The sequence below is a fragment of the Camelus bactrianus genome, chromosome 13 (assembly GCF_048773025.1).
Source record: "Camelus bactrianus isolate YW-2024 breed Bactrian camel chromosome 13, ASM4877302v1, whole genome shotgun sequence".
In the NCBI taxonomy this organism is placed as follows: Eukaryota; Metazoa; Chordata; class Mammalia; order Artiodactyla; family Camelidae; genus Camelus; species Camelus bactrianus.
Genome location: NC_133551.1, coordinates 16,086,559 through 16,107,887, shown reverse-complemented (window position 1 = coordinate 16,107,887; position 21,329 = coordinate 16,086,559). Strand labels below are relative to the sequence as shown.

The following is a 21,329-nucleotide window of genomic DNA, read 5'->3' as shown; positions in this document are numbered from 1 at the left end:
CAGGCTCTTGGCATAGTTTCCAGGACCCTTATCCATCAAGCCTAACCTCATGACACTCACCATGGTGAAGTGTTGTTAAGACTGTGACTGCAGGGGGCTGGCACCTCACCCTCCAAGTAGGTTGGGGGCAGATAAATAACAGCCTCAAGTTTAGGAGAACAGAGATCAGACCTCCAAGAGGCAGGAGGAAGAATGCAGAAAGAAACTCTCGGGCAATCCTCACCCAGCAAATTAGGCAGTTTGCAGAGGTCTCTGTGGGAGAGCGTCTCCATGGTGTCTCTCGGGTGCTCTGGGGATGTGGAGAGTGCGAAACTGGAGGATGGTGGGGACCCACTGCTCCTCCGTCTAGCACAGCTCCTCTCTTACTTGTTTCATATGCTGGATTTCCAAATAAGGTTTCTTTTAAGCAAATATCATGCTAATTAAAACAAACAAGCAAACAAAGCCAGAGAAGCTCTAAGGTTTTCTTCCACTTCTAAAAATATGTTAAGATTATACATCTACGGAGTAGCCACCCCAAAGGTGGAAGCTGTGATTTACTGTGGTTTGAGGAGATCCACAAGGATTCATTTGCTCAAAACTTTATCCTATAAAATTCTAGATGAAGGATAGAAGGAGGAAAGGCAGTTTGGAGCGGCTCAGATTGCTCTGGGAGGAAGGAGACCTACCAAGTGATCCTGAGGGGACCACCAGGAGCCTAGGGACATCGCAGGGGCCCTGAAGGCCTGCAGTGGAGAAGGGTCTTGAGCAAGGCTGTGAGCACCTACTAAATTTCATGCTTTAGCAAGAAGCAAAGAGCTTGAATTTTTTTCTGGTATCCAAGGAAACATAATTAAAGGGACACAGGTGGTAATCCGGCCTAGCATTGACAGGGGAATCCCTCAAAGGCTCGAATACTGGGTTTGTGTCAAACAAACAAGCTTGGCTAATCAGGGAGAATCAGCAACTACGATCAGACAAGATGAAATAAATGTTTAAGAACTTCACGCATGCGTGGGAGGTAGAAAGATAAGTGACGACAGATCCTTCTCTTTTCTAAGCCCGAGGAGAAGAGACAGTGATTCTCAAATCCAGGGTCAATACAGAGTACGTGAAGTTCTATTTTTGTAATAGTTTATGTGACTGGGATTCATTTTCAGTTTATGAACAATAATACCTAAGGACAGGGGTAAAGTTGTTATCAGTAGAAAACAATAAATTGAAGATAATTCATACATTTACTAGGCTAGTTCCTTTGATTCTTGAATATCTGTACCTCCCACAGCAGCTTGCACACAGTAGGTGTGCTCTAAATGTATGCCAAATGAACAAATAATGAAAGATTTGTGTGAGTATTAAGTCATGGGATCACTGAAGGCTTTCCTTACCTCAGGCCACCGACAGAGTCTTCTCGGGGGTCAGGAGGTGTGTGTCCTTGAGAGCTGTCACATCAGTGTTAGCTGAACAGCAGCCACAGTATCAAAGACTTTAATGATCAAATTAATGATTCCTGTGTGGAAGGGTTATGTAAGGGATCTCTGCAAATCTAAAGATGTGTTAAGCCCTTACTAGCAGTGTTTAAAGAAACCACAGTTTCCTTTCAGGGACTAGCTTTTGGGTAATAATGTTAAAGTTTTCCAAACATTAATTTTTTTAAAAAAGGGAATTGAGTACAATGGCAATGCAGTGCATTTAAAGTAGTTCTAGGAAAACACAAACAGTCGCAAGGTAAATAAAGACTGCTGGGAAGCAGGGCTGGCGTGAAGGCTGGGTTTTTATATGTAAAAGGAAAGAGATCAAGTTTTTATTCCATTTCTTGTCAAAAGATCTTCCCAGATGAAAATTTTAGACTAGATTAATAAATTGCTCTGTTAGAGGATGAACGATGCCTAAATGTCCTAAGTTTCTACATAAGTCATAATTTTCTAAAATGGGGTAAGTTTCTACAAACACAGAATATTCATCAGAATCACATTTGCATTTCTATCCCCACATCTAATCATTTGCTTATTTAAACAAAAATTTTCCTTGCTGATTACTGTTAAGAATTCTAAACATTATTCCCTGCTCAGTATTCAACTTTATTAGATGATAACTCATTATTAATAACAAACCTTGATCGTGACAAGTCCCCTGTACATTACTAACAAATTCTGGGTTCACGGGGGTATGCATACTCCAGAACAGATGATGGGATGATTACAAAATCAAAATCCAACCTTCTAGCCATCCACTCTACTTTCACTTTTATCCATTTTCATTCTATTAAAAAAATAAGTCAAAAAATCCCAATCCTCTCTCAAAACCCCACAATGACCTAAAGCCCCAAACCCTTACAAAGGCTGTAAGATCCTGTCTGATCTCATCTTCTATGACTCTACTGCTTCTTCACTCTGCTCCAGCCACACAGGCGTTCTTGCTGTCGCTCAAATAAGCCAGGCACACATTCCTTCCCAGGACCTTTGCACTTGCTGCTACTTGGGTGTGGCCCATTCTCCTTCCAAATACCCTCGCACTGTGGTTTGCTCTTTCTGCTGTTCCACTCACTCCCGACAAACACCACTTCCTAAGGCCCCCTCTGCTGCCCTGACACTGTAATGTCACTCCTCACTCTGGACCTTCACTGCCTTCACTGCTTCCTCTATTTTATTTTTTCTCCTTAGCACTTAACACCATCTAAAATAATATACAGTTAACTGGTGAAAAATGAGGGGGTTAGGGGCCCTGACCCTCTGGGCGGTCAAAAATCTGTGTGTAACACATAGTTTCTCTCTGTCTGCAGCTTCAACCCACCTCAAATCGTCCAGTACTGCAGTATTTACTACTGAAAAAACTCTGCATATAAATGAACCTGTGCAGTTTAAACCCACGTTGTTCAAGGGTCAATGCATATTTCACTTTAGTATCTTACTTATCAGTTCCCTCACTAGATAAGCTCTATGAGGGCAAGGATTTTTCTGTTTTTGTTTTTTTTTTTTTTTTTCTCCACAGAATCTCCAGCATCTAAAGAAGTGCCTGGTACTCTAACAGATGCACGTAAATATCTGTTGAGTGAAGTTCATGAATCCAAATAGCACCAGCCTCCTGAACCAAGAATAAGTAAGGAAAAGGTGGGAAAATACATAACTTAAACACACTAGGCTTTACTACTTTGGATAAAGCTTTTGATGAAGTTAGAACATCTGTATAATTTGAATCTTCTGAATAGTGGAGTGTTTCATTTATCCAAAGGTTTCTACCTTCTTTCCAATGAAAATTTCCAGAGATGATGTAATGAGTAGCAAAAATACTGCTTTGTATTTCATCCGCTTTCTCTATTGCTTTTCACCTCTTTAGAGAGGGATTAGGAGTAAGAGCAAAAAAGAATAGATAACGTCAAATTGGGCAAACAGGCCCTGAAAACAAGGCAGTGGGTCTTATCAATAGAAACTAACAAAATTAGGCACAAAGATTTTCTTCAGTGAGGGCACCCTCTGGTTTGGGTTACGTAAGCCTCTAAATTCAAATGAAAATATGTATTTTTAAATTATATAGACTTATGGGCTAGAAGGTAATTCTCATTACACAAGGAGGCAGTGTTGCTCAGAAAAACTGCAGAGTCCACTTCATTAGCTAAATCATAGTTACGAATCGTCATCACACGCCCAAAAAAAAAAGAGCCAGCATAATTTTCCTTTTGACTACTTGGTCCAACTTCTCCAAAACTCATTACCTCTGAACTGAACTTGCAAGAAACTCAACACAAATGCATTTATAAAACACTATGGGAAGGCGTTCTGTTTGAATATTCACTCAATCCAAACTTGTTTCAGATCAGAATTTTGCCTTCCATAGGAAGATTTTCTTTCAAGAATGCTTTTTAAAAGATAACTTTAAATGAAAAAAAGCAGCCATGTAAATTCTATAGCTTTGGCATTCTACAACTTGCTTTGCAGGAATTGAAATCTTACTGCATTTAAAGTGAGTCTGCAGGTATTCAGGGCTTTGCTGGAAGAGCCAGTGGTAGGAACTGAGGATTTCCCTTCTCCTGTTCTATCAGTATCCTATTAATTCACTCTGAGAGATAAAGGTATTGACAAGGTATGCCATGGAGATTAGAGTTACAGCTGAACTGAATCACAAATCAACCAGGGTAATGAGTTTTGCTTGTAAAATCAACTCTCAGTTATTCCCTATGTGCATTACTATTTGGTAGATTTTCCACATGGAATGTTAATACCAGGCTGACTTTCTCCTGTATGTATGTGTATGTACACACACACACACACACACACACACACACACACACACACACACACACACACACATTCTTTCTCATATTCTTTTTCATCATAGGTTATTACAAGATATTGAATATCCTTCCCTGTAAAGTCACTTTAAATGCCATTCACCTAAAGCAAATCATAGTTAGAAGAGGAAATCCTCTACAGGATAGGAATGCAATGCATCCCAAGGCCAAATAAGCTACACACTCAAAGTTCTGAATAAACAGTACGGCATTCTTGATTCCTGTGATAGAGAAAAACTGGCTGCTAGTAGAATTGTACCTTTCTTGAAGACAGATGATCTTTCGGAAGCATACCCTTAAAAGCCTAATCCAGGACCCTGGCTGAAACAATAATCTGCATGTTCACAAGTGGGTTCTGGAGAAAATAGAGCATGTTTAGGGCCCTCCTTGGATTCTAAGAAGTAAATCCAAGGCACATTCTTCCTAGTGTTGCTTATCTCCTTTTCAGTTCTCCCTCTATTCCAAACCAAAGTTGTGTGAAAGGAAAATCAAAATGGAGTCAGCACTGCTAACAGAGCTCTCTAAAACAGAGCTGAGAGGCTGTTGAGAAAGTGTGACTTAAATGTCTCAGCCCGGATGAAATCTGAATTTTGACCACTTATTGTCTTAACATATGCATCCAGAACATCTTCCCAGTGTTCCAGAAACTCAAAATGCTTACTGGATTGGACCCTCTCTCTAAAATTACTCATGACAGCTTATCCCTTAAGGACAAATATTTCCTTTTTTGTGTCAGAGTCAATCATAATTCCTGCCAGACTATTTTAACAACCTTGTGGCTTTTGCCTTTATAAGCCCCTGACTCTTTCTCTTTCCTGGAATACACTTTTGGTTTTACCCAAATCTGTATCTCCTGAATTGCAATTCTTAAGACCTCAGATAAAGCTCTTTGATCTTTGCAGCCTTGATACTGATTATTTTTTGACATTTGACGTGTGTTTTAATTTAATGAAAAGTAGATTACAATTTTTCCAATCTCAGGATAATCTGGGCACGCCTTACTATTAAAAAGCAGGATTTAAAAAAAAGTTGAATGCTCAAAAGACTACAAAATCCACTGAGGCCACATATAATTCTTTTTTCTATTATGCATGAGTAAGAGAGCTTAAACATGTGCTCTTGACTAAGACCAAAGACAAGGAAACTGGGGCAGTGGGGAGGGGAAACGAGGGGGAAATTTACAAGGAGACCTAATGCTTTGTTTCAACATATAAATCACTAAAATTCAAGAAATGAGTCCAGGAATAACCTCATGACTACTATGTGAGTTTAGGCTGGACACTCCAGTTTTTGTTAGAGAAAATTATTGTTGCCCTTTGTGCCACTGACCATTAATGAGTGTGTATATGACCATAACTGCAGCATTATTTGCACTCCAGCTTCTTTTCAGAAATATAATTTTGCACACACTGCTGCCAAACTCACATTGGCAGCTCACTGACCAGAAATAGTACTTAGTAAGAGGTACCCCAAAATATGCTGTCCATTTATTTATCTCGATCAGTGATTTCTCAATTTTTAAAGGCAAAATTCTCTTTCTTCAAAATAAATCTTATTTAGAATCCCAAATTTTAAAGAGATAACATAAGGCTACCCTGGTTGAAATGAAAGTAGAGACTCAGAGCCCCTTTTACACCCACCACATACCAGCCCTCAGACCCCAGAAAAACTTCTATGAAACCCTTGGGTTCTGCAAGAAGTGGTTTGAATCCATCACTGAAAAAATGCTCAATACTGCTAATTATCAGAGAAATGCAAATCAATATCTTGTAGTAACTTATGGTAAAAAAGAAAATGAAAATGAATATATGTATGTTCATGTATGACTGAAGCATTATGCTGTACACCAGAAATTGACACAACACTGTAAACTGGCTATATTTTGATAAAAACATATACACACACAAAAAAAAAAAGAAAGAAAAGAAAATATCATTGAGTGAAAAAAAAGAAAAAAAGATCAAACCAAACTTCAGAGATACAGCTTTGAAAAGTGATTTGGTCCTTTACAGAATTGTCTGAAAATACTGAATCAAATTTATTGAAATTGCATTGTTACCTTATTTTTAAATTAAATTGATTTACTTAAAAATAACCAAAGGACCAAAAGTCACATTTGGTTGAGTGGCCAAAAGTACAGACTTGGAGCCAGATTGTCCAGGTTTCAAATACCAGCCCCACCATTAACTAACTGCATGATCTCATGCAAGCTACTTGACTTCTTTATGTTTGCTTCCTCATCTGTAAAAAGGAGATGAGGACAATAGTAGTACCCACCTCAGAAAATGCTGTATTATAATGCCATATATAAATGAGGAATAAATCAATTCAAGTATATAAAGCAATCAGAAGAATGTTAAAAAGGAAATAAAATGGAGAGCCATAGAAAATTCTTTTCCTTAGCCCTGAGTATTCAGAAAATTTATCTTTCACCCTAAACTATTTATTTTTATTATGAAAACATTGTGAGTCTTATAAGTGACTATGACCTTTTCTTTATTGTGGCAAAATACAAGGATATGTCTCCACTTCTTCCACCAGGGCCCACAGGAGACAAAACTAGCTGACTTCTCACTGAAACCATACAAAACTTCAGATTTTTTGCAAGTAATCCAGGTAACCACTACTACTAAGTCAAAGCCGGCACGTAAGCAAAACCCATCACTCTCCCTGGGCTGCAAGTACTCCTTGCATTAAACCACCCTGCCTTCCAGGTGGAAGAACACCAAGACCAAAGGAATCAATACAGAGCATGTTTATAAAATAGCAAATGTAAGAAGACAGCATAGGTTTTATGCTTATCAAAAATTAGTAGTAACTTATTGTGTGCCAGGTGCTTTAAAATATTAACAATTAATATTGAATAATATAAGCTTCATAATAATCTTTTGAGGTAGATACTATTATCTCTATTCACAGACAAGGAAACTGAGGCAGAGAGAAGTTGGGAAACATGCTCAAGGTCACACAGCTAGTAAATGCTGCAGAAGAGGCCTCTCTTTGGGAGTAAGGAAGAAAGAATGTCAGAGATGGGCTTTAAGAGGACTGACCTGCTAGAGGAAGCAGGATGAACAAGGAGTAAACAGTAATAATTACTATTATGTGTTGAACACTTACTGTGTGCTAGAACTCTATTGAGTGTTTACATACATTCCATCATTTAATTCTCACAACAACTCTTTGAGGCCAAAATAATAATTCCCTTTTTACAGATAAGGTAATTAAGAGTCAGGGAAATTAAGCAAGGACACATAGGTAGTAAGCAGCAGGGCTAGGACTCAAACCAGTTTTGCCTGACTCCACACCTATATTCTTTTTTTCTTTGAAGTATTGTCAGTTTACAATGTTGTGTTAATTTCTGGTGTACAGTATAGTGATTCAGTTATACATATATATATTGTCCTTTGCATATTCTTTTTCATTACAGGCTATTACAAGGTATTGAATATAGTTCCCTGTGCTCTACAGTAGGACCTTGTTGTTTATCTATTTCATAGACAGTAGTATGTGCAAATCCTAAACTCCCAATTTATCCCTCCCCACCACCTTTCCCCCCAGTAACCATACGTTTGTTTTCTATGTCTGTGAGTCTGTTTCTGCTTTGTAAATAAGTTCATTTGTGTCACTTCATTTTGATATCATATGCAAACCTAAATTCTTACTTGCTCACAAAATATGACTCTATGTGACGTATACGAGAAATAGGAGTGAAGAAGGAAAACTGATGTAAGATACATGGTAAAGAAGGAATCTATAGAGTTTAGTGACTGTTTCAATGTATGAGAGAAAGGGAGGGAGTCAAAGATGACTCAAGTTTGAAGTGTCAGTAACTTGGGGATAGTGACACTGTTCAAAGAGACAGAAGTCAGGGAGAGCCAGCCTCTGAGAGCGCGATGCATTCATGCTTAGATAACACTCATTTCAGAGCAGAAAACTAGTATGGGGAGCAAAGTGTTATCATTTCATATTAATTTATGCCACTCATCAGACAGATTTTCCAAAAACCCACGCTGGAACTCCTGGGTCTTAACAGATTTTTTTCTGTCCTCCTTTACAGTTTGAACAATAAACATGATTTTAAAAGTGAAGTCAGAAGGAAAAATTAAAGGTGTTAGTTTCTTAAAGAACAGGGTAGTCTTTTTCTCTAGGAGTTTCTGGTCTGGGTTTAATCCTAAAGCAACCAACACACGCTTCTGCACAACAGCCACCAATATTTTGGCATGAGATATGCAGGAAATATAAAAATGGGCAGTTCCATCTCAGCAGAAATAGAAGTTCCACTTTTTTGTGAAAACTTCCGTTTCTTCTACACCCACCACCACTACCATCACCACAGGATAATGAAGGGAATTTTTCCAAGGGAAAAAAATTCACAATTGATAAATATGTCAGGTTTCTGCTTTTAATTAGTTGTAAGATCTATGCAAGTAAACTGACTTATCTGTGCTTCCTTAGTTCCCTCTATAAACTAGGTAGGTTGGCTAGATTCAACGTAGCTCAGATACAACATGTACTAACCCGGTCTTATGTTTCTTTATATTTCATTATTCAGAAAGGTAGAAAGGAGGGACCAAAGGTCTTCAGCCTAAATAGAACATTAAAGCTGAAAGTATTGCTACAGGTCATTTCATGCGATGCCCCCAGTTTATAAACCAAGAAAGTGAGGCATAAGGTCTTGATTCAGCTGGTCAGCAACAAGGTCCCCGCTAGAACTGAGATCCTGATTCCCAGTCTTGTGCTTTTCCCACTACACCACAGTGTCTTTTCTTACCAGCTGGTCTAGAAATATTTGCCTTGGGTGAACCCAAAGTGAGTTACAGGAAAAAGACAAACAAACCAACCCCAAAAATCAAAACAAAAAAAACCCACAAAGGGTCACTGACCTGAGAGAGATTTATGTGTAGGACTTAAGGTTCTTATCAAATGAAATCCCGTGACACTTCAACTGTGACATAAAAGTATCAGACTGTGTTATGTGCTTTTTATAGCACAGTATAATGGCGAAAGCTTCAGACAGAACTGGTCTTGCTGCTGCAGACAGTGCATAACCTCAGAAAAGTCACTGAAGACTCGGCTCCTGTGACTACAAAAGGGAAGTGATGGTATCTTTCTACCTGGGAGTGCCCACGGCCAAATCTACACTTGGTTCCCACTTTAACTTTGCTGCTGAAAAAGCAAAGGAGAAAAAAAGATGTTCTGAACCAGGTAGACAGGAAAGAAACTGGATGAGAGAGGGTACCAGCCAAGTCCCCCATCAACAACCCAAGTGCCCATCATCAACTCCCTCTTTCTTTACTGTTGACCCTAAGAAGGATACAGAAATAGAGGGACAGCAAATAGAAAATTCAAATATGGAAACTCTAGAGAGAGTCAGCTGGTACTGCCTAAGGAGCTGTGTGCAGAAGTACATACTGCCCGCTCCAAGGGCTGGCTCTGCTCACAACCTCTGTGCTGAGCTGCAAGGCTTAACACGACCATCTGGTGGATACCTTAGAATTCCTAAGAGATGGGCACTAAATGAATACAGAAAAGACTAATAAAGTGAATCCATGGTTTTTATAGATCAGAGTCTTTTTACCTTCCAAACAAGAGTGAATGAAAAGATGAAATTAACCAAATGCCTCCTTTAAGGCAAAACAATCTGGAACATAAAACAGCTGTCCATTCTGAACATTAAGAAGCATAATTCCTGTGGCACTTGGGTGTGTCAAGTCTTCCTTTTCTTAATGATGGGCTTTATGATATTCACAATCCCAGGTCCAATATACTTAGTAAATCTCTTACTCTAAAATGAATTTCTTTTTGAAAAAAATCACACTAATATTCATTGATTTATTTATTAATTCATGAACAAATATTTATGAGTGCCTCCCACGTGCCAGGCACTGTTCTGGGTGCTAGAGATAGAGCAGTGAATGAAATAGACTAAAATCCTGTGCTCATGGAGCTTACACTCTGGTTGAAACTCTCTCCCTCTTTATTTTCAAAGTGCCCAATTTAATGCATATTTGTTGATTGAATGAATGATAAATAGTATTTGGGGTAATCTGTGAGAATGAGATGAATTATAGTACAAAGATGGGCTGTGAGCTATATAAAACCAAAGATAAAATATATATATTTTATAAATCAATCCTTGAATTTCATCTCATTCCCCTTCAACTCTCTTTTTCTTTTCAGCTAAAATGCTACAAAATAAAATAGAGGTAATTCCTAGGAAGTGTTTCTCCCAAGGCACTAAGTATAAACTATCAACAAAGGAAAAGAGGCCCTTTCAAAGAGAAAAGAAGAGAGAGTCTGGTAATGATCACCCGAATACAATGAAGTCCGATGTGCTTCTGTGCCAAGCATCAAAGTTTTTAAAACCTAATGAAGTGGCATCTCAAAGTCTAACAGTAAAGCAAGTACCAATCCGGCTGAAAACTTACGTCAAGGAGGTTGAGAGACGATCTTCCATAGCTTGGATTTTGGGGCTCCATGTTGGTTTCAGTTAACCTGAACCCATCAGATTTCTGCTGCCCTCCACTCAGTGGCATCTTTGTTTTTATGGTGTCCTAGGTGGTGCACTCTGTGGAGAGATGGGTCAGACAAACCCCGGTATTTCATACTGCTGTCAAGCATAAAGCACGTCATTTGCCTCTGGGAAGTAAATTTACGACAATAAAAAGCTATGAAGGAAAGCACCTCTTAGCATCAAAGGATGTTAACAAATATCGAAATACAGACATTAAATCCTGGGTGATTATTAAAACAAATCTCCAAAGAAATGTCATCATTGGATTAAGCCACCTCTCATCCTCCTCTTCTAAGCTGACTGGAGAAAAGAGGTTTATTATCATATCAGTTAAAAAGAAAAGAAAAGAAACATCAGAACACCAAAGTGCACAACATTTGCTAGCATGAATAATGCTTCCTTCACCTCAGGATAGCCTCTCCTTAGAAGGCAAACCAGTAACAAAAGGAATGAACTTGGCTTTCTTTGCCATCACTCTTGAGCAAAGTACCATTTGTAGTCCTATTGGCTACATTCATATCCAAGAAAACAGCTAAAGCCAAACAAAAGTTTTCAAATAATACCAAGGATATTCAGGTAAAAAAAATCATAAAAAACATAATCATGAACAAAAATAGAAAATGACTTTGTGAGGTCCAGAATGGGAACAAGCGACCTCCACCCTGAGGAGAGTAGTAAGAGGTGGGTCGCAATCCTGACTCCCTCCTCGCTGGTCCTCCCAGGCAGTCCCTCACAAGAAGGATGACTTCATTAATACCAATGATAAAGCAGTTAGGGACAGTTCTTGTTTAATTAGAGAAACCCAAGTAATACGGAGCAATAGCTCTAATACATATATTGAAAGAACATGTTCAAAACCATTGTTATTTTGTGAAATGTCCTATATCTGCTAAAATGTCCTGTATCAGAAAGGCTTGGGGACAAGGAGATAGATGATGTCAGGTGAGCAGATGTAAAAGGAGAAGAGAAGGCATAAGTGACACTTTTCAATATTTTTGTTGACTAATTCTAATCTTTTGCTTTTTAATACCTTCAAAATATTTCAAGAGTTTTGGTTCTTTCTCTTTCAAGTTTTCATTCTTCTCTCCAGTTCCCTTTATTGGCCTTTTCTCCTTTCGGTACCTATTCCTTCTTCTTTGTTTCCACTTTCTCCTTGCGGCAAAGCTCCAAGTTTCTGTAGCCAAGAAAGGAATGAATGATGTGAGAAAGGAGGCTGAGAGAGTGATTAGGATTAGAGAATGAACCATTGATCGCCCTTGAGCCCTGGTTCTGTGAGAATGTCTATATAGCCTGGCAAGAATGATCACAGAATGTGGCAGAGATGGACACTTAGGCAAGAAAGTCCACCATTATGAAGTCCAGTCATGAAGCATGTTAAGACATAGTCATTTGTTGCACCTCCATACATTCCATCATCTGGATTAGATATTTACATAAAAGCACACAGGAAGCTCTGAATGCCAAAGGGTGTGCAGGAAGGAGGTGACTAAGAACAACAGCTCGCCAGTGACCCAAAAGCCAGTGTTTAAGATGGACAGCCTGTGTTCCAAACATGCTGGTGGGAAGTGTGGCTTCCCAAAGCTCTTTCTGATAATTTGGAAAATGCATGAATATTGTTCATCTTGGGACACAGGCATAATCATTGCTGGCATCACAGTGACTAAAAAGAGCCACTGTATACCCAGGAAAACAACCTGATACATCTAGTCATAAATGTACACTCTTCATCTATGAGGAAAATATAAAAGAAAATATGCAAACAGAATATACAATAAAGAATGATAAAAGAATATCTTAAAAGGTACCATTATTTTTATTTTTAAACTACTGGGGATGATTTGAAGTGTTAACTTCTTTTCTTTACCTCTTTTGGGTCTTTTCACTTTTCTTCCACCTTCAACCTGCTCCTGAATTCATGCGCATAGAAAATTATGTGTTTGCTGCCTTCCTAGTAGCTTTGGGGCAAGACAGAAAGTAGAACTGGCCTGCAAACCTCTTTCATTACTCATCTAGGACCTTAAGAGAACACAGTGGTTTTGTGAAGGGGATGAAAATCTCTACACTAAACAGAGAAAAAGTGTCTTGGCCAGAAGTGAAAAGGGAAGAAGACTGTCATAAGTAGAGACGTCCCCTGCTCTGAGTTGGTGGCTGAGGGGAGGAGAGAGAGGAAGGTCTGCAGGTTCTGACAGCAAAACAAAGCTGAGCCCACATCTTGCTAGCAGACTAGTGCAGCAGCAAGGCTCAGAGAGAAAAGGGCTGTCTGCTGGGTCCGGGCTGATATGGATCTTGGCTCTGGTCAGGTGACTCTGGGCAAAATATTTAACCTCTCCCTGCCTCAGACACCTAATCTAAAAAAGTGAGTAAAGTGAGGTTCATAACAGTACCCAACGCAGTGAGAGGATTAAATGGGTCACATATGTAAAGCACTTAGAACAATGCTTGGCATGTGAAAAGTGCTAAATAAATGTTGGCCACCATTCTTATTGCAATAAAATGGACACCCTACCATTATGACCACAAATTTTTTTTTGTCATTAAAATAATATGTAAATGAGAAGTATAGCAACAAAATGCATGAAAACATGAGCTTGTTTCTATCATAGTAGGAGTCAGGTTCTTTTGAAGTAATCATCAGGGCACAAGAAACATTTCAAAACCACTGCAGCAGAGAGTGACCCTTAAGGAACTGATAAATGAATGGGGAAGACAGGGGAAACACAAGTCCAAGTTCACCCACAGACCCCTGAACATACTTCCTCACAGCAGAGCTAGTGACTGGGAAATAACCAAACACGAGTCCAACAAGGCTGCTTAATTTGAGGTGGCTGAGAGCGGAAGGGGGTTGCCTTTCAGTTTGGGGAAAAGGCAGGAGTGTAAAAAATCTTAACCTTTGTGAAAAAGCTTTGCCCCATTTAGCAAACAGAACTAGAACTAACTAATGAACCCGGTTAATTTATGAGTCAGTATTTATATTTTCAGTCTTGTTTCCTAGGATCAGAGCTACAAGGTTTACTAATCAGTTTACTAATGTATCAGAGAATCCCAACTCATTTACTCTGACTTTTTTTAAAGGAAACTTAAATAACTTACCCACTCACCTAAGTCTGTTAAGTCCAGTTGAAATGAAGTGGGTGCCATATAAAACTGGCTTTCCTGGTTTTCTAAGCATGTTGGTCTCTCAGTAAAAGTTGTATAATGAAATACACGCTTGTTCAGGAGCTTCCAAATTGCCACTCTGCTTATCGTGGGAAGATGCTTGGAAATCCAAGCTTACTTCTTAGTTTGCACTTATTACAGGTTGGCTGGGGGCCCTGCATGTTTTGGTAGTCATGAAAACAAACACTGGTCCTAAAGTCTAACGTCAAAGCCAACGGTGTTAATGATAATCAAGCCTTAAGAGCACTGAAATCACTTAAAATACCCTCCTCTCCTTAAGCTCCTAGGGCTTAGCTTCTGAAGGGATTAATGAGTAAAATTCAGATTGCCGGCTAGGGAAAAATAACTGTGCTATCTCAGCACATTTGGGAACAATATGTGAGAAAGCCTTGGAGGATGAGAGAGACGCTACCTTGGAAATGTCTTAAGTCAAATGGAATTGGGAACCTAAGGCTTCTACAGACGATGGTAAAGCAGTAATAACAAATACTCTTGTTTTCAGTTTAGCTAAAATCTCCCCACTATGACCTTACTTCTACTACTCAAAAACTCCCTCAATTTTCCCAAGCTGAAGCCTACACATCTATATAAAATTATACCAATCTTTTCTTACTTTCCTTTTTCCTAACTGAGGCCATTCCTCTTCCTGTGCTCTGGATGACCCCAATTGCCTTCTCTCTTGTCTGTTCAATTCCTAATGCCTTTGTCCATGCACTGGATCTTTTCCATCAGCTTTCAAACATACTCAGTCTCCTCATCTCTAAAAAAGCCCCCCTCCCTCAACCCCACCTCCTCCACTTGATGCCACTCTATCCCTGTCCTGCCCCAGCCCAAACTGATAAAAGACTTGCCTACTCTCTGCCCTCCTTTTCTCACCTCACACTCCTTTTTAAACCTCTTTGATTGAACTTTCATTTCCACTCCCCTGAAATGACTGTCACTAAGGTCACCAGTAGTCTCTAGGTTGTTAAACCCAGTGCACATTTCAGTAATCACTGTACCTGATCCCTCAGGAGCATTCAACATGTTGATGACTCTGCCCTTCATGGAACACTCTCTTCTCTTGGATTCTATTCCACCACACATTCCTTATCTTCCTTCTACCATTCCTTCTCAGTTTCTTTTGCCAACTTCTTTTTGCCTCTAGTCACCCTTAAACTGCTGGAGTTCCTCAAAGACCAATCCTAGCCCTACTGTTCTTCTTATGCTATGTCCTCCCCTCTCCCTACTTGTTTATATGCACATGGATGCTGTCAATTATTATCTATGCACTAATGACTCCCACATTTATTCCTTCAGCTCAGACTTCTTTGAACTCCAGGCCATATGTCTAACTACCTACTTGATAACTCTAGTTAGTCATTCAAAAGGCACCTCACACTTGAAATGTGCAAAATCAAACTCAAGGCTTGCCCTCTACTCTGATTACTTGGCCTTTTTTTTTTTTTTTAACCTTTCCCTGTCTTGCCATCCATTCATTTTTTAAGTCAGAAATGGGGAATCATCCTTGGCTCTCTTCCCTCTCACCTCCCATATCTAATATTTCAGTACAGTAAATTGTTCTCTCCTTGTGTTCTCGAAATTGCCACCAAAGCTCCAAAGCTAACAGTTACCAAGGAACCCCTATCATCTAAAGAGTACCAGTGGGTTAATTAGAAGCAGCAGAAATGGCTTTGCAACTTCAAGCATCAGCCTTCCCCTAGGATTGTATACACACACACACACACACACACACACACACATACAAGGAACATGACAGAGTCCCTGAGGACGAATGATGTGCCTCTTTCCCTCCCCACATGCCAAAGTAGAAAACCCAATAAAACTACTTGTATAAACAAGAAACATGTGCAAGAAGGAAATACAAGCACCTCCTTGGTGGGTTGGACATCTACTTAGGCAGTGGACTTGCTAACCTGCTCTCAGTACTACCCTGAGCAGCAGAAAAACAAGAATTCGAGAACAAAGAGAAGTGACACCAGTTAGAGTGGCAAGATGCCTGGATTTCCCAAAAGACGCTGAAGAAGCAAGCCACGCTTGGAAGGAATTGCTGGCACGTGTCCAAGAGGACCACACCCAGGCAAGGAGACCCCAACATCAAGAGCCTGTGGGGTACATTGCTAAAGTAGGGTGTCACAAGAGGTGGCCCCTCCCACAGCAGAGAACTGTGCCGAGGCCCTGCAGGCTCCTATGGAGAATGCCTCATCAAACAGAGGTATCATTTGGATGCCTACCAAAGGCATTTGCAGCCTCTCCCCAGCTCTCCACTCAGGCCCCACAGGCCAGGGAACAAAGGACAACCAGTAATAGAGAAGGTAAGGAAACAGACCACATGGCAACCCAACTTCCGGGATGTCCTCGGTCCTTGGGTTACACCTGGACTGAGTAGGGGTGGGTGGAGAAGGGTTTAAACTGGGTGTAAGATTGTACTAGGCCAGACAGGATGCTTTAATAACAGTAAATGATCTGTAAACTATGCTAATCTGCTGGAGATGTCATTAAGGAATCTGAAAGAAAACTGTATCAGCACACTTGAATAAAGTGGTTAGCAACAGAAATAAAAATCTTACCCTGTTTATATCTCCACTGAATTCAGTCCCTTCAGTCACTTGGCTCCACAATCAGTCCCAGAGACTCCTCTCTGCTTCCAGCACTCTCGGCCCTCCCCATACTGCAGCCACAGTGCTCTGAAAAAACACAGATCTGGTCACATCGCTGCCCTGCTTCAAGTCTTTAGTGGCTTATCATTAGCACATCTAGGATAAAGATCTAAATCCTTACCACCGCCCTCAACTCCCTGCCTCTGGTCTCACCTGCCCTACTTGCCCTCTCTGGACTCCCCCGACACTGACCAGCCCGGTCCTCAGGTGCACCAACACCAGCCTTCACATAGCTGTTCCCCTGCCCAAACCCCTTCCCCACTCCTCCTTCCCCACTTCTCACTCCTCCAGGGTTCAGTTCATGTATCAGTTTCTTAGGAAAGCTTTCCCTAAACAAGGCAGGTATTCCCTTGCTACACACACTACAGTATATACCTACGTTCATAACACTTATTATAATAGTTACATATATTTATGTAATTATTCATTCAATAAAAAAAGAGCCTGAGTATTTTTACCTACCTTTGTATTCCTGACACCTAACACAGCAGCCAGCAATGAGAAGGCACACAAGAAATATCTGATGAATAAACAAATGAATGAGTGAGGGAATGAATGAATTTCCATGCATTTACCAATGTCATTGAGTAGATCTCCAACCAGGCATCTCTGATCATCTTTTATCCTCAGTATCAGCAACAAATGAGGTACAGTTTGCACTCAGGGCACACACTGAGCAAGTCCACCTCAGTTCTTGTCTTCTCTGGGAAATCTTCTCTGATTATAATAATAGACTAATAATAATAGGAGGACTTAGAGCATACTGAGTGCCAGGCAGATTGTGCTAAAGTTTCATGCATTAACAGATCTTGATCTAACACAACAACCCCACGGACTAGGTGCTTTCATTATCTACTTTTGTTAAAGGAGAAAGAAATAAAGGTTTAGACAAGTCAAGGGACTTGCCCCAAATCACACAGCTAATGTGCGTTAAGATGGGACTGGAACCCAAATATGGCTGACTAGAAAACCTAAGTTAGCCAAGATATGGAAACATTCCAAATGACCATCAATGATGAATGGATAAGAAAGATGTGGCACATATACACAATGGAATATTATTCAGCCATGAGAAAGGAGGATATCCTCCCATTTGTGACAACACGGATACACATTATGTTTAAGCACATTATGCTAAGTGAGACAAGTCAGAAAGAGAAAGACAAGTACCCTGTGGTATCATTTGTGAGTAGAATCTAAAAAAGTTACATTTATGAAAAACAGAGAATTAAATGGTGGTTACTAGGGGGTAGGGGGAAGTGGTGCTAAGAGAGATGGTGTTTAAGGGTACAAACTTATAATCAATAGTAAATAAGCCATAGAGATCTAAGCACAGTATAATGAATATAGACAATAACATTGTACTATAAAAAATTTTTTAGAAACCTGTGTTCCTAACCATTATTATACACTGCTTCCAAAACACAGGGCTCTCTCTCTATTTAGTAACACAGAACTTACTGGAGGTTTAACCATCTTACTCCTACCGCACTGTTCTTTTCCAGTGCTATTTAACACCTGGATTGAGAAATAAGATTTCATGTTTTTACGTTATGATTCTTCATTAAATTTTAAGCTCCTTGGAAAAACGGGCCTTTGGTTGTGCTTGGCTTCTTTGGCTTCCTCACAAGGCTCATGCTTGGTTGTGAGGGCTCAGAAATATTTATAGAATAAATGAATAAATGAGTACTAGAATTGCCTTATTTAATAGTTTATATGGACTAAATGTGCTACATTCATTAAACACAATTCCAAGTTTAGGGAGACTTCCATTTTCAATAAAGAGTCCTATGGATCAATGCCATGACTCCTATTTAAGTGTGTGATATGACAACACAGTGTTCCTCTGGAAAGCATAACACAGTATTTTTTTTTTATCTAGAACGTCAAACCTGACCACACTATTTTAGATGTTCATTTCAAAACAAATGCAGAAATGTTTATGTTAATTTGACATAAAATATTAAATACATGATATCTTTTATCAGCTATTAGGTGCATCCTCATTTTGTATAAGGCTAGAGGGCACCATTCAAATAGTAGATTTTTAGCAGCTCAAATATTAAATCTCGCCATGAATGGTGTGAATGTAGAATCTTATTCAGGTATTTGAAAACTATTTTATTCCTGAAAAAGAAAGCTGGAAGAGAAATCAATAATTCTCCCGGCTTCTGACCAACAATTCTGTAATTGTATCAACCAAATTTTCAATTTATTACCTCACCTCTGGAAATCATAAAGATAATTCTTTCCCACTTTCTATAACTGGGAACCCTGAAGGTTGTCTCCCTATTTAATTACAGATATGGGAAATGATACATCAAATATATATATTTTTGCTTAAATTCGTTTTGCCAAAATTGTACCAAGCTCTACCATCTCCACAATAGAACACACGACTTGAGATAATTAAATGAAAAGTGAATACTGCTCTCACATTCACTGCTTCAAACTTCATGCTTCTGCCTCTTTTTAAGGATCCACATTGCACTGTCAGGTGCTTTGTTCCTGGACATACACTGCAGAGAAAAGAAAATGAGTTAGATACAGCGGTATGGGATTGTGTTCACTTACTCATTTACTCTAAGTAATATGGACCTAAGGGCATGACACATGGTTAGTTAAAAAAGCAACAGCCTAAGAATTACAACTTGTAGTTTAATTTGGGTGCTGTTTTAAATCTCTTTGAATTTCCATTTTCCCACTGAGAAAATGGCGAAAATCCCTGCCTTGAATCTACTTGTAGGAATTTTGGGAGGAATGGGATAATATGTTAGATACACTTTGAGAATATCGAAGGTTAGCTGTATCATAATTCTTGGTATTTTTAAGTAGCTTTGGCTTTAGTTAACATAGATACCACCAAGGAAGGCTGGAGAGATAAATGGTTCCTCCCGTTATAGGCCTTTCTCAGAATTTCTCAACACATATCAACACATAGCAAAATAATATTTGTGATCCTTGATTTACTTTAAAAAAACAAAATACAATATAAAAAAAAAGCATGAAAGAAGACCGGTAACTTTCTGTTCAGATCAAAATTTATTTTAGAAATGTTAACTTCACCACGAACTATTCACCTTCAGTCTTGAATGTACTTCATATGGATGATTTAAATTTCTGATTTTCTGGTTTCCACTGATAAATTCTGCATTTTGACAAGTTTTGATGAAGCCTATTCACTCTAGACAATTTATGCAAACCTAACTTGAATAGTTGATTTTGACTTTATCCCCTTGAGTTCCCAGAACTGTCCTGATTAAATTTTAAAATATAATTACAGGTAGCACAGTGAGTCAGTCAGTTACTCAGAGAAATCTGCGCTCTGAATGCCTACTTCCTGCAGCACACTGCATTAAGCGCTCTGGAGGAGGGTGGGGGTGGATGGGAACAGTCATCGTGACATGATTTGAGGATTATTATTAAAACAACATATCACCAAGTACAAAGTACTCAGGTGGCAACTCTATACACAAAAATTCAAGAAATGGAGAGTAAAAGCACCTTTCCTGCTCTAACTGCCCATCCTAAATACTTAGTATATGTGTTTTGTGACCGTTAGTAGCCTTGCTGGCATTCCAGCAACACAAATTAAACAATGTTGGTCTACGTACAAATGGGCAGCCTGGATTGGTGTAGAGTAGTTCTTTAATTTCTTTTACCTGATGATACTTCAGTAGCTTTAAGTGAAGGGTCAAGTAGAGATTCTTTTTCAAAAAATGTTTTTATTTTGGAATAATTTTAGTTTCACAGAAATGTTGAGAAAATAATACAGCGAGTTTCTATATACCCTCACCCAGTTTTCTCTAATGTTAACATTTTACATTACCATAGCACATTTTTTAAACTTAAGAGCCAACTGGTATATTACTACTGATTAAATTTTGGAATTTATTTCAATTTCATTCATTTCCCACTAATGTCTTTTTCTGTTCCAGGATTCAATCCACAAACTACATTGTATTTACAAGAAGAGACTAACGACTTGCTGCTGAGATTCAAAAATTAGCCATTTCCGGGCAAATGAGGCTAATCAGGCAAAATATTAACGTGAGCGGTAACAAAAATGAATTGAGTGTCCAAGAGCCACCTGGGCACACCGTAGTGTCAGATTCTTAACTAACTTTGGCATAAAGTAAATATGATTTTGTAGGCAGTCATTAAACTCTTTTATTCATGTAAAGATATGATTTTATCAATATAAACTGTACCATCATTGCCAGAGTTTTGTTTTTTCTTTTCTTTTCTTTTCTTTCCTGTTTTGTTTGTTTGTTTTTTGGTATATCTGTGAGAACATTTTGATGTGGTAATTCTTTTTGTATCACCTACTGTGAGCACCTAGATTTTCAAAATGAAGACACGGGAAGAGGCTGATTTGGTTCCCAGTTAGGGAAGCTGACCTTAGACATTTGAGAAACAAAACCTTAGATGGTCTGCTTATGTGTGTCAGAAGATAATTATGGATCAAAACCAGTGGGTGCATCCGGATCACATAGAGGGCTAGTTACAATACAGATTTCTGAGTCCCATTCCAGGTCTGGGCTAGCCCAGACATTTGCACTTTCTAACAAGTTCCCAGGTGCTGTGGATGCAGCTGGTCCTCATACAGGCTTTGAGGATCACTTTTGTTGATAGTTACTGGAAAGAAAAATAAAGCCATTTTGTTCTGACAAGGTATAATCTTTGGTTCCTGGATTTATCTGTTGCCTACCACTCAGAGAAGGGATCTGTT

General features: G+C 39.1%; 1 protein-coding gene across 1 annotated transcript in view; it reads right to left on the bottom strand.

Annotated features, from left to right (window-relative positions):
* LOC105075495 (uricase) overlaps positions 1-21,329 on the bottom strand; it is a 116,979-nt gene that overhangs the window by 89,003 nt on the left and 6,647 nt on the right. The window contains exons 4-8 of the transcript XR_012511147.1: positions 19,035-19,116; positions 17,060-17,117; positions 16,508-16,624; positions 11,812-11,955; positions 10,696-10,835 (exon numbers count right to left, since the gene is read on the bottom strand). The gene's annotated coding sequence lies outside the window, so the exon portion shown is untranslated. The remainder of the gene's footprint in view (positions 1-10,695; positions 10,836-11,811; positions 11,956-16,507; positions 16,625-17,059; positions 17,118-19,034; positions 19,117-21,329) is intronic.